At 44.8% G+C, this 13018-nt stretch overlaps 7 non-coding genes across 7 annotated transcripts; 4 read left to right on the top strand and 3 right to left on the bottom strand.

Annotated features, from left to right (window-relative positions):
• Window positions 1–2481: 2481 nt before the first annotated feature.
• On the top strand, window positions 2482–2564 carry trnas-uga (transfer RNA serine (anticodon UGA)). The gene has a single exon. It is a non-coding gene; the product is annotated as a tRNA-Ser (tRNA).
• A 1206-nt stretch (window positions 2565–3770) lies between these two features.
• On the bottom strand, window positions 3771–3844 carry trnat-agu (transfer RNA threonine (anticodon AGU)). The gene has a single exon. It is a non-coding gene; the product is annotated as a tRNA-Thr (tRNA).
• Window positions 3845–5783: 1939 nt separating this feature from the next.
• On the top strand, window positions 5784–5865 carry trnas-uga (transfer RNA serine (anticodon UGA)). Its single transcript has one exon. It is a non-coding gene; the product is annotated as a tRNA-Ser (tRNA).
• A 1206-nt stretch (window positions 5866–7071) lies between these two features.
• On the bottom strand, window positions 7072–7145 carry trnat-agu (transfer RNA threonine (anticodon AGU)). The gene has a single exon. It is a non-coding gene; the product is annotated as a tRNA-Thr (tRNA).
• A 1927-nt stretch (window positions 7146–9072) lies between these two features.
• trnas-uga (transfer RNA serine (anticodon UGA)) lies at window positions 9073–9154 on the top strand. The gene has a single exon. It is a non-coding gene; the product is annotated as a tRNA-Ser (tRNA).
• Window positions 9155–10360: 1206 nt separating this feature from the next.
• trnat-agu (transfer RNA threonine (anticodon AGU)) lies at window positions 10361–10434 on the bottom strand. The gene has a single exon. It is a non-coding gene; the product is annotated as a tRNA-Thr (tRNA).
• Window positions 10435–12394: 1960 nt separating this feature from the next.
• Window positions 12395–12476, top strand: trnas-uga (transfer RNA serine (anticodon UGA)). Its single transcript has one exon. It is a non-coding gene; the product is annotated as a tRNA-Ser (tRNA).
• The last annotated feature ends 542 nt before the right edge of the window (window positions 12477–13018 follow it).

Here is a 13018-nt window from a genome sequence, read left to right as displayed (position 1 = left end):
TGCGCTTGCGATGGCCGAGTGGTTAAGGCGTTGGACTTAAAATCTAATAGAATTTCCCCGCGCACGTTCGAACCCTGCTCGCAGCGGGTTTTCTCATTATGATAATTAATTACTTCAAATAAATTATTTTCTTCAATTTGCTCCCTCTGGGAGGATTTTGGAATTTTCAATGCCGGTTTTAAGGAAACTAAAGGATTGCCGAGAGAACTGGATCACTTACTTCAAGAAGGTTTGCTGACCGAATTCCAAAAGTTTTCTGCAGATTGTCTGGAAGCTCCAGATTAGGAGGCCTCGACAGTCTCTGAGGTACCTTCCCATACACTCGGTGCTGTCCGGTAGCATCAGAATGTGTAACCATGGGAGAGAGAGAATGGAAAGTCACTGGAAGGCTTGTTTCTGTCAGCAGCATTGGTACAAGAGCAGCCATTCTAAAGTGAAAAGCAGAACACATTCCAGGAGACAGGCCAGGAGACAGACAAACGGAGTGGAGATCTGGATGACTGACCAGAAAAAAAACAAGGAGAACACCAACTCATAATTCATCTCTCCCTCTCCCGAAGCAGAAGAATTGAACATTCTGAGTTTGGAGTTGCACCACTGAGGTTGTACAAGTCTCTCTCTGTAAAACTTGTATGATAATGTCAATAAAACGATTTGTTTGAAAAGTTTGAAGCTTCATTTCCGCAGGAATTTACTTGTATAATCGGGCTGCATTGCTTCCGAAGGCCGGCTCTGCTTTCGCAGAGCTTGACTGTCGAGTGGTCCCGCAGGCCTAAATATATCGACTGGTTTCAAAGCACCAACTCAGATTGGGGCGTATGGGACATGTGGCCCAGGAAGAGCGGTGGTCGCAGAGCACACTTAGCAGTTTAAGTGGCTGAAATTGAATGTTAGATTAAGGAAATACCGCAGGAAAATTACAATGAAATTGAAGGGGGAAAGTAAACGAGAGCTATTGATTGTGGAAGGAAGAAAAATCTGCGTTATGTTTCGGTTTGGAGCCGAAGTTGCTGCGGCCAGAATGCAGATTATTAATCACTATACGAGCACGGCACCACACATCAACAACTGGAGCTCTGCAAAGTATGGCAAGGCACTGCTTATGAAACATGGAATTTTGGTGAAGAGTCCAAAATCAGCACCGCCAGAAATACAGAAGCGGTGAAATTCAACGCAGGCCTCGCAGCGACTGGAGCCTTCATCCAGAATGGGAACTGGTGCAGGCACAGTTACTTTTAAAAGAATTGTAGCCTTTCCACACGAGAAGAAACTCACCCCTGGAGATTCTATAAAAATAGGCCCCGCTGGGAATCGAACCCAGGATCGCCTGTTTACTAGACAGACGCTTTGACCAGCTAAGCCACGGTCCCAATGCTGGCGCAATTTCTCGCCCCCACTCACTGATGTCTATCAGCTTCCGGTCGCAGTCTTCTGGACTCTCAGGCCGTTTCTTATTTCTCCAGCTCTCTTGTCTATTCCGCAATATGTCCCATTGCTCTCTGTATCTCCCGCTTAATTTATCTCAGTGTCAATCTGTGAGGTGATTCTGAATGATTACCCTATGTTTGTGTCTTATATGAAATAAATGGGGGGATCAGAGAACTCTTCCTCTGACACTGGGTAACAAATAAGCCAACAGTTATAACACGATATTGTTTACTGTGATGCAGCAAATACAATATTCCATCTTAAAAGTTTCAGTTTCAATTCTGGGCAAAAGAAACTGTGACTCCAACGTGTTTCCAATAGCCTGCCTTTTAATCTGACGTCACAAACGCCACCATTGCACCTCAAGGTGATTCATAACTAATAAACAGAGAAGTCAAGCACTGAAAGGGTATTTGTAGAAAGGGTTGTGAGACTGTGGAATGCACTGGCCCAGCAAGCAGCAGATTTAAAACAAGGTTTATAAACCGGCAGCCTGTGGGAGGAAGGGGGCAGAGAGGCAATAGAGCCCCAGGAAAGATCAACTTGGAAACTATTGACCCCGAATCTACTTTAAATCCCCCCAATGCATTTCAACCCATTTAATGTCAGATTCACAAATTGATGCATGTGAGCAATATAGGACATTTATCGCTGTCTCTGGTCTAAAATAACTGCTTTATTATTTGCTCCCACCCGCTGTGTTTAGGCGCTTCCCTGAATATTTATCTCCGACCTAGAATCAGTTTGTAATCTGGAGACAAGGTTTCTGCAGGCGGCGGGCAGGGAGCAGAGGCTGCGACTGATCTGAGTCATGTGTGAGCAGAACACAATGTTTCTGCTGTTTATTTTCATTACCCTGCAGAATATTCCATACTGTTCTCAACATCTTACATACCGTTAAATATCGGAAGTTTTCTTTTATTGTAATGATCGCTGCGATTCTTCTGGACTTGCTGAATTTGCAGCAAATTAAATATCAGGAAACCGTCATCGCCAACAATAAACAGGGTCAGCGATTTGAGAATTTAGTATCTTGGAGCCGATATTTCCGCGGCTGCGATGGCCGAGTGGTTAAGGCGTTGGATTTGAAATCGAATGAGGTTTTCCCCGCGCAGGTTCGAGCCCTGCTCCCAGCGGGTTTTCTCATTATGATAATTAATTACTTCAAATAAATTATTATCTTCAATCTGCTCCCTCTGGGAGGATTTTGGAATTTTCAATGCCGATTTTAAGGAAACTAAAGGATTGCCGAGACAACTGGATCACTTACTTCAAGAAGGTTTGCTGACCGAATTCCAAAAGTTATCTGCAGATTGTCTGGAAGCTCCAGATAAGGAGGCCTCGACAGTCTCTGAGGTACCTTCCCATACACTCGCTGCTGTCCGGTAGCATCGGTCTGTGTAACCGTGGGAGAGAGAGAATGGAAAGTCACTGGAAGGCTTGTTTCTGTCAGCAGCAATGGTACAAGAGCAGCCATTCTAAAGTGAAAAGCAGAACACATTCCAGGAGACAGTCCAGGAGACAGACAAACGGAGTGGAGTTCTGGAAGACTGACCAGAAAAAAAACAAGGAGGACACCAACTCATAATTCATCTCTCCCTCTCCCGAAGCAGAAGAATTGAACATTCTGAGTTTTGAGTTGCACCACTGAGGTTGTACAAGTCTCTCTCTGTAAAACTTGTATTATTATGTCAATAAAACGATTTGTTTGAAAAGTTTGAAGCTTCATTTCCCAAGGAATTTTCTGAATCGGGCTGCATTGGTTCCGAAGGCCGGCTCTGCTTTCGCAGAGCTTGACTGTCGGGAGGTCTCGCAGGTCTAAATGTATCGACTGGTTTCAAAGCACCAACTCAGATTGGGGCGTATGGGACATGTGGCCCAGGAAGAGTGGTGGTAGCAGAGCACACTTAGCAGTTTAAGTGGCTGAAAGTGAATGTTAGATTAAGGAAATACCGCAGGAAAATTATAATGAAATTGAAGGGGGAAAGTAAAGGAGAGCTATTGATTGTGGAAGGAAGAAAAGTCTGCGTTATGTTTCGGTTTGGAGCCGAAGTTGCTGCGGCCAGAATGCAGATTATTAATCACTATACGAGCACGGCACCACTCATCAACAACTGGAGCTCTGCAAAGTATCGCATGGCACTGCTTAGGAAACATGGATTTTTGATGAAGAGTCCAAAATCAGCACCGCCAGAAATACAGAAGCGGTGAAATTCAACGGAGGCCTCGCAGCCACTGGAGCCTTCATCCAGAATGGGAACTGGTGCAGGCACAGTTACATTTAAAAGAATTGTAGCCTTTTCACACGAGAAGAAACTCACCCCTGGAGATTCTATAAAAATAGGCCCCGCTGGGAATCGAACCCAGGATCTCCTGTTTACTAGACAGACGCTTTGACCAGCTAAGCCACGGGACCGAATGCTGGCGCAATTTCTCGCCCCCACTCACTGATGTCTTCTGGACTCTCAGGCCGTTTCTTATTTCTCCAGCTCTCTTGTCCATTCCGCCATATGTCCCATTGCTCTCTGTATCTCCCGCTTAATTTATCTCAGTGTCAATCTGTGAGGTGATTCTGAATGATTACCCTATGTTTGTGTCTTATCTATATATATAAATCGGTACTTCTGTCTGTCATTCTGTCTGTCATTCTGTCTGTCATTCTGTCATCGCCTGTGCGTCTGTCGGGCTATGTGCTCGAAAGTTACAGGGCGTACCTACGCGCGCGTTACCTCCAAAGAAAGCTTACGCTTCAGAGACGGTTTTAAGCGTATTTACTTTTCAGTCGGACGAAAAGTGTTCGCGCCTTATGCAAAAAACCTTCAGCAAGAAACCTTCAAAATTAAACTCATTATCTGCTAGCATTGATTGACTGACATCAAGGTTCCACCAATCCTGTTCCGTCACGATTGACCAATCCTACAGTACGGTCCCCTGATGGTTGGCCAATCGGTGTGTGTGTGGGCGGGACTATTCGTTTTCATCTCGGGGATGTGGCAGCCATTCTTTCACTAAGCTTCCAGCTCAAATGACTTCAGCTTCCAGCTATAACGACTTTCAAAGTTAGTATCTCTTTTAAAAGTAACATAAGATTTACCAAAAACGTTTTATAAGTACTTTCACTTTCATTTTTCAACCTTTTAAAAGGTAGACATACAGGGACACAGACAGGGCCCTAAGCCTGCCACTCGATTTAAAATGTTGCCCAGCACCAGATTCACAAAGGGACACAGACAGGGCCCCAAAGCCATAAGTAGTTTCACTTTCATTTTGCAAGCTTTTAAAAGGTAGACAGACAGGGACACACACAGGGCCCTAAAGCCTGCCACTCGATTTAAAATGTTGCCCAGCACCAGATTCACAAAGGGACACAGACAGGGCCCCAAAGCCTGGCACTCGATTTAAACCGCCTGCCCCAAAACAGCCCCGGCAACGCCGGGCTCCCCAGCTAGTATGAAATAAATGGGGGGATCAGACAACTCTTCCTCTGACACTGGGGAACAAATAAGCCAACAGTTATACCACGATATTGTTTACTGTGATGCAGCAAATACAATATTCCAGCTTAAAAGTTTCAGTTTCAATTCTGTGCAAAAGAAACTGTGACTCCAACGTGTTTCCAATAGCCTGCCTTTTAATCTGACGTCACAATCGCCACCATTGCACCTCAAGGTGATTCATAACTAATAAGCAGAGAAGTCAAACACTGAAAGGGTATTTGTAGAAAGGGTTGTGAGACTGTGGAATGCACTGGTCCAGCAAGCAGCAGATTTAAAACAAGGTTTAAAAACCGGCAGCCTGTGGGAGGAAGGGGGCAGAGAGGCAAGAGAGACACAGGAAAGATCAACTTGGAAACTATTGACCCCGAATCTACTTTAAATCCCCCCACTGTATTTAAACCCATTTAATGTCAGATTCACAAATTGATGCATGTGAGCAATATAGGACATTTATCGCTGTCTCTGGTCTAAAATAACTGCTTTATTATTTGATCCCACCCGCTGCGTTTAGGCTCTACCCTGAATATTTATCTCCGACCTAGAATCAGTTTGTAATCTGGAGACAAGGTTTCTGCAGCCGGCGGGCAGGGAGCAGAGGCTGTGGCTGATCTGTGTCATGTGGGAGCAGAACACAATGTTTCTGCTGTTTATTTTCATTACCCTGCAGAATATTCCATACTGTTCTCAACATCTTACATACCGTTAAATATCGGAAGTTTTCTTTTATTGTAATGATCGCTGCGATTCTTCTGGACTTGCTGAATTTGCAGCAAATTAAATAACGCGAAACCGTCATCGCCAACAATAAACAGGGTCAGCGATTTGAGAACTTAGTATCTTGGAGCCGATATTTTCGCGGCTGCGATGGCCGAGTGGTTAAGGCGTTGGACTTGAAATCCACTGGGGTTTCCCCGCGCAGGTTCGAGCCCTGCTCGCAGCGGGCTATCTCATTATGATAATTAACTACTTCAAATAATTTATTTTCTTCAATCTGCTCCCTCTTGGAGGATTTTGGAATTTTCAATGCCGGTTTTAAGGAAACTAAAGGATTGCCGAGACAACTGGATCACTTACTTCAAGAAGGTTTGCTGACCGAATTCCAAAAGTTATCTGCAGATTGTCTGGAAGCTCCAGATAAGGAGGCCTCGACAGTCTCTGAGGTACCTTCCCATACACTCGCTGCTGTCCGGTAGCATCAGTCTGTGTAACCGTGGGAGAGAGAGAATGGAAAGTCACTGGAAGGCTTGTTTCTGTCAGCAGCAATGGTACAAGAGCAGCCATTCTAAAGTGAAAAGCAGAACACATTCCAGGAGACAGTCCAGGAGACAGACAAATGGAGTGGAGATCTGGAAGACTGACCAGAAAAAAAACAAGGAGGACACCAACTCATAATTCATCTCTCCCTCTCCCGAAGCAGAAGAATTGAACATTCTGAGTTTTGAGTTGCACCACTGAGGTTGTACAAGTCTCTCTCTGTAAAACTTGTATTATTATGTCAATAAAACGATTTGTTTGAAAAGTTTGAAGCTTCATTTCCCAAGGAATTTTCTGAATCGGGCTGCATTGGTTCCGAAGGCCGGCTCTGCTTTCGCAGAGCTTGACTGTCGGGAGGTCTCGCAGGTCTAAATGTATCGACTGGTTTCAAAGCACCAACTCAGATTGGGGCGTATGGGACATGTGGCCCAGGAAGAGTGGTGGTAGCAGAGCACACTTAGCAGTTTAAGTGGCTGAAAGTGAATGTTAGATTAAGGAAATACCGCAGGAAAATTATAATGAAATTGAAGGGGGAAAGTAAAGGAGAGCTATTGATTGTGGAAGGAAGAAAAGTCTGCGTTATGTTTCGGTTTGGAGCCGAAGTTGCTGCGGCCAGAATGCAGATTATTAATCACTATACGAGCGCGGCACCACACATCAACAACTGGAGCTCTGCAAAGTATCGCATGGCACTGCTTAGGAAACATGGATTTTTGATGAAGAGTCCAAAATCAGCACCGCCAGAAATACAGAAGCGGTGAAATTCAACGGAGGCCTCGCAGCCACTGGAGCCTTCATCCAGAATGGGAACTGGTGCAGGCACAGTTACATTTAAAAGAATTGTAGCCTTTTCACACGAGAAGAAACTCACCCCTGGAGATTCTATAAAAATAGGCCCCGCTGGGAATCGAACCCAGGATCTCCTGTTTACTAGACAGACGCTTTGACCAGCTAAGCCACGGGACCGAATGCTGGCGCAATTTCGCGCCCCCACTCACTGATGTCTTCTGGACTCTCAGGCCGTTTCTTATTTCTCCAGCTCTCTTGTCCATTCCGCCATATGTCCCATTGCTCTCTGTATCTCCCACTTAATTTATCTCAGTGTCAATCTGTGAGGTGATTCTGAATGATTACCCTATGTTTGTGTCTTATCTATATTTTTAAATCGGTACTTCTGTCTGTCATTCTGTCTGTCATTCTGTCATCGCCTGTGCATCTGTCGGGCTATGCGCTCGACAGTTACAGGGCGTACCTACGCGCGCGTTACCTCCAAAGAAAGCTTAGGCTTCAGAGACGGTTTTAAGCGTATTTACTTTTCAGTCGGACGACAAGTGTTCGCGCCTTATGCAAAAAACCTTCAGCAAGAAACCTTCAAAATTAAACTCATTATCTGCTAGCATTGATTGACTGACATCAAGGTTCCACCAATCCTGTTCCGTCACGATTGACCAATCCTACAGTACGGTCCCCTGATGGTTGGCCAATCGGTGTGTGTGTGGGCGGGACTATTCGTTTTCATCTCGGGGATGTGGCAGCCATTCTTTCACTAAGCTTCCAGCTCAAATGACTTCAGCTTCCAGCAATAACGACTTTCAAAGTTAGTATCTCTTTTAAAAGTAACATAAGATTTACCAAAAACGTTTTATAAGTACTTTCACTTTCATTTTTCAACCTTTTAAAAGGTAGACATACAGGGACACAGACAGGGCCCTAAGCCTGCCACTCGATTTAAAATGTTGCCCAGCACCAGATTCACAAAGGGACACAGACAGGGCCCCAAAGCCATAAGTAGTTTCACTTTCATTTTGCAAGCTTTTAAAAGGTAGACAGACAGGGACACACACAGGGCCCTAAAGCCTGCCACTCGATTTAAAATGTTGCCCAGCACCAGATTCACAAGGGGACACAGACAGGGCCCCAAAGCCTGGCACTCGATTTAAACCGCCTGCCCCAAAACAGCCCCGGCAACGCCGGGCTCCCCAGCTAGTATGAAATAAATGGGGGGATCAGACAACTCTTCCTCTGACACTGGGGAACAAATAAGCCAACAGTTATACCACGATATTGTTTACTGTGATGCAGCAAATACAATATTCCAGCTTAAAAGTTTCAGTTTCAATTCTGTGCAAAAGAAACTGTGACTCCAACGTGTTTCCAATAGCCTGCCTTTTAATCTGACGTCACAATCGCCACCATTGCACCTCAAGGTGATTCATAACTAATAAGCAGAGAAGTCAAGCACTGAAAGGGTATTTGTAGAAAGGGTTGTGAGACTGTGGAATTCACTGGTCCAGCAAGCAGCAGATTTAAAACAAGGTTTAAAAACCGGCAGCCTGTGGGAGGAAGGGGGCAGAGAGGCAAGAGAGACACAGGAAAGATCAACTTGGAAACTATTGACCCCGAATCTACTTTAAATCCCCCCACTGTATTTAAACCCATTTAATGTCAGATTCACAAATTGATGCATGTGAGCAATATAGGACATTTATCGCTGTCTCTGGTCTAAAATAACTGCTTTATTATTTGATCCCACCCGCTGCGTTTAGGCTCTACCCTGAATATTTATCTCCGACCTAGAATCAGTTTGTAATCTGGAGACAAGGTTTCTGCAGCCGGCGGGCAGGGAGCAGAGGCTGTGGCTGATCTGTGTCATGTGGGAGCAGAACACAATGTTTCTGCTGTTTATTTTCATTACCCTGCAGAATATTCCATACTGTTCTCAACATCTTACATACCGTTAAATATCGGAAGTTTTCTTTTATTGTAATGATCGCTGCGATTCTGCTGGACTTGCTGAATTTGCAGCAAATTAAATATCACGAAACCGTCATCGCCAACAATAAACAGGGTCAGCGATTTGAGAACTTATTATCTTGGAGCCGATATTTTCGCGGCTGCGATGGCTGAGTGGTTAAGGCGTTAGACTTGAAATCCACTGGGGTTTCCCCGCGCAGGTTCGAGCCCTGCTCGCAGCGGGCTATCTCATTATGATAATTAACTACTTCAAATAATTTATTTTCTTCAATCTGCTCCCTCTTGGAGGATTTTGGAATTTTCAATGCCGGTTTTAAGGAAACTAAAGGATTACCGAGACAACTGGATCACTTACTTCAAGAAGGTTTGCTGACCGAATTCCAAAATTTATCTGCAGATTGTCTGGAAGCTCCAGATAAGGAGGCCTCGACAGTCTCTGAGGTACCTTCCCATACACTCGCTGCTGTCCGGTAGCATCAGTCTGTGTAACCGTGGGAGAGAGAGAATGGAAAGTCACTGGAAGGCTTGTTTCTGTCAGCAGCAATGGTACAAGAGCAGCCATTCTAAAGTGAAAAGCAGAACACATTCCAGGAGACAGTCCAAGAGACAGACAAACGGAGTGGAGATCTGGAAGACTGATCAGAAAAAAATCAAGGAGGACACCAACTCATAATTCATCTCTCCCTCTCCCGAAGCAGAAGAATTGAACATTCTGAGTTTTGAGTTGCACCACTGAGGTTGTACAAGTCTCTCTCTGTAAAACTTGTATTATTATGTTAATAAAACGATTTGTTTGAAAAGTTTAAAGCTTCATTTCCCAAGGAATTTTCTGAATCGGGCTGCATTGGTTCCGAAGGCCGGCTCTGCTTTCGCAGAGCTTGACTGTCGGGAGGTCTCGCAGGTCTAAATGTATCGACTGGTTTCAAAGCACCAAATCAGATTGGGGCGTATGGGACATGTGGCCCAGGAAGAGTGGTGGTAGCAGAGCACACTTAGCAGTTTAAGTGGCTGAAAGTGAATGTTAGATTAAGGAAATAACGCAGGAAAATTATAATGAAATTGAAGGGGGAAAGTAAAGGAGAGCTATTGATTGTGGAAGGAAGAAAAGTCTGCGTTATGTTTCGGTTTGGAGCCGAAGTTGCTGCGGCCAGAATGCAGATTATTAATCACTATACGAGCACGGCACCACACATCAACAACTGGAGCTCTGCAAAGTATCGCATGGCACTGCTTAGGAAACATGGATTTTTGATGAAGAGTCCAAAATCAGCACCGCCAGAAATACAGAAGCGGTGAAATTCAACGGAGGCCTCGCAGCCACTGGAGCCTTCATCCAGAATGGGAACTGGTGCAGGCACAGTTATATGTAAAAGAATTGTAGCCTTTTCACACGAGAAGAAACTCACCCCTGGAGATTCTATAAAAATAGGCCCCGCTGGGAATCGAACCCAGGATCTCCTGTTTACTAGACAGACGCTTTGACCAGCTAAGCCACGGGACCGAATGCTGGCGCAATTTTTCGCCCCCACTCACTGATGTCTATCAGCTTCCGGTCACTGTCTTCTGGACTCTCAGGCCGTTTCTTATTTCTCCAGCTCTCTTGTCCATTCCGCCATATGTCCCATTGCACTCTGTATCTACCGCTTAATTTATCTCAGTGTCAATCTGTGAGGTGATTCTGAATGATTACCCTATGTTTGTGTCTTATCTATATATATAAATCGGTACATCTGTCTGTCATTCTGTCTGTCATTCTGTCTGTCATTCTGTCATCGCCTGTGCGTCTGTCGGGCTATGCGCTCGAAAGTTACAGGGCGTACCTACGCGCGCGTTACCTCCAAAGAAAGCTTACGCTTCAGAGACGGTTTTAAGCGTATTTACTTTTCAGTCGGACGAAAAGTGTTCGCGCCTTATGCAAAAAACCTTCAGCAAAAAACCTTCAAAATTAAACTCATTATCTGCTAGCATTGATTGACTGACATCAAGGTTCCACCAATCCTGTTCCGTCACGATTGACCAATCCTACAGTACGGTCCCCTGATGGTTGGCCAATCGGTGTGTGTGTGGGCGGGACTATTCGTTTTCATATCGGGGATGTGGCAGCCATTCTTTCTCTAAGCTTCCAGCTCAAATGACTTCAGCTTCCAGCTATAACGACTTTCAAAGTTAGTATCTCTTTTAAAAGTAACATAAGATTTACCAAAAACGTTTTATAAGTACTTTCACTTTCATTTTTCAACCTTTTAAAAGGTAGACATACAGGGACACAGACAGGGCCCTAAGCCTGCCACTTGATTTAAAATGTTGCCCAGCACCAGATTCACAAAGGGACACAGACAGGGCCCCAAAGCCATAAGTAGTTTCACTTTCATTTTGCAAGCTTTTGAAAGGTAGACAGACAGGGACACACACAGGGCCCTAAAGCCTGCCACTCGATTTAAAATGTTGCCCAGCACCAGATTCACAAAGGGACACAGACAGGGCCCCAAAGCCTGGCACTCGATTTAAACCGCCTGCCCCAAAACAGCCCCGGCAACGCCGGGCTCCCCAGCTAGTATGAAATAAATGGGGGGATCAGACAACTCTTCCTCTGACACTGGGGAACAAATAAGCCAACAGTTATACCACGATATTGTTTACTGTGATGCAGCAAATACAATATTCCAGCTTAAAAGTTTCAGTTTCAATTCTGTGCAAAAGAAACTGTGACTCCAACGTGTTTCCAATAGCCTGCCTTTTAATCTGACGTCACAATCGCCACCATTGCACCTCAAGGTGATTCATAACTAATAAGCAGAGAAGTCAAGCACTGAAAGGGTATTTGTAGAAAGGGTTGTGAGACTGTGAAATGCACTGGTCCAGCAAGCAGCAGATTTAAAACAAGGTTTAAAAACCGGCAGCCTGTGGGAGGAAGGGGGCAGAGAGGCAAGAGAGACACAGGAAAGATCAACTTGGAAACTATTGACCCCGAATCTACTTTAAATCCCCCCACTGTGTTTAAACCCATTTAATGTCAGATTCACAAATTGATGCATGTGAGCAATATAGGACATTTATCGCTGTCTCTGGTCTAAAATAACTGCTTTATTATTTGATCCCACCCGCTGCGTTTAGGCTCTACCCTGAATATTTATCTCCGACCTAGAATCAGTTTGTAATCTGGAGACAAGGTTTCTGCAGCCGGCGGGCAGGGAGCAGAGGCTGTGGCTGATCTGTGTCATGTGGGAGCAGAACACAATGTTTCTGCTGTTTATTTTCATTACCCTGCAGAATATTCCATACTGTTCTCAACATCTTACATACCGTTAAATATCGGAAGTTTTCTTTTATTGTAATGATCGCTGCGATTCTTCTGGACTTGCTGAATTTGCAGCAAATTAAATATCACGAAACCGTCATCGCCAACAATAAACAGGGTCAGCGATTTGAGAATTTAGTATCTTGGAGCCGACATTTTCGCGGCTGCGATGGCCGAGTGGTTAAGGCGTTGGACTTGAAATCCAATGGGGTTTCCCCGCGCAGGTTCGAGCCCTGCTCGCAGCGGGCTATCTCATTATGATAATTAACTACTTCAAATAATTTATTTTCTTCAATCTGCTCCCTCTTGGAGGATTTTGGAATTTTCAATGCCGGTTTTAAGGAAACTAAAGGATTGCCGAGACAACTGGATCACTTACTTCAAGAAGGTTTGCTGACCGAATTCCAAAAGTTATCTGCAGATTGTCTGGAAGCTCCAGATAAGGAGGCCTCGACAGTCTCTGAGGTACCTTCCCATACACTCGCTGCTGTCCGGTAGCATCAGTCTGTGTAACCGTGGGAGAGAGAGAATGGAAAGTCACTGGAAGGCTTGTTTCTGTCAGCAGCAATGGTACAAGAGCAGCCATTCTAAAGTGAAAAGCAGAACACATTCCAGGAGACAGTCCAGGAGACAGACAAACGGAGTGGAGATCTGGAAGACTGATCAGAAAAAAAACAAGGAGGACACCAACTCATAATTCATCTCTCCCTCTCCCGAAGCAGAAGAATTGAACATTCTGAGTTTTGAGTTGCACCACTGAGGTTGTACAAGTCTCTCTCTGTAAAAC

Source organism: Somniosus microcephalus, unplaced genomic scaffold (assembly GCF_052327205.1).
Source record: "Somniosus microcephalus isolate GS21.2 unplaced genomic scaffold, FLI_Smic_1.0 unresolved_chr1, whole genome shotgun sequence".
Classification (NCBI taxonomy): Eukaryota; Metazoa; Chordata; class Chondrichthyes; order Squaliformes; family Somniosidae; genus Somniosus; species Somniosus microcephalus.
Note: the sequence above shows the minus strand (reverse complement) of the source record. Positions and strands in the feature narration are given on the sequence as shown.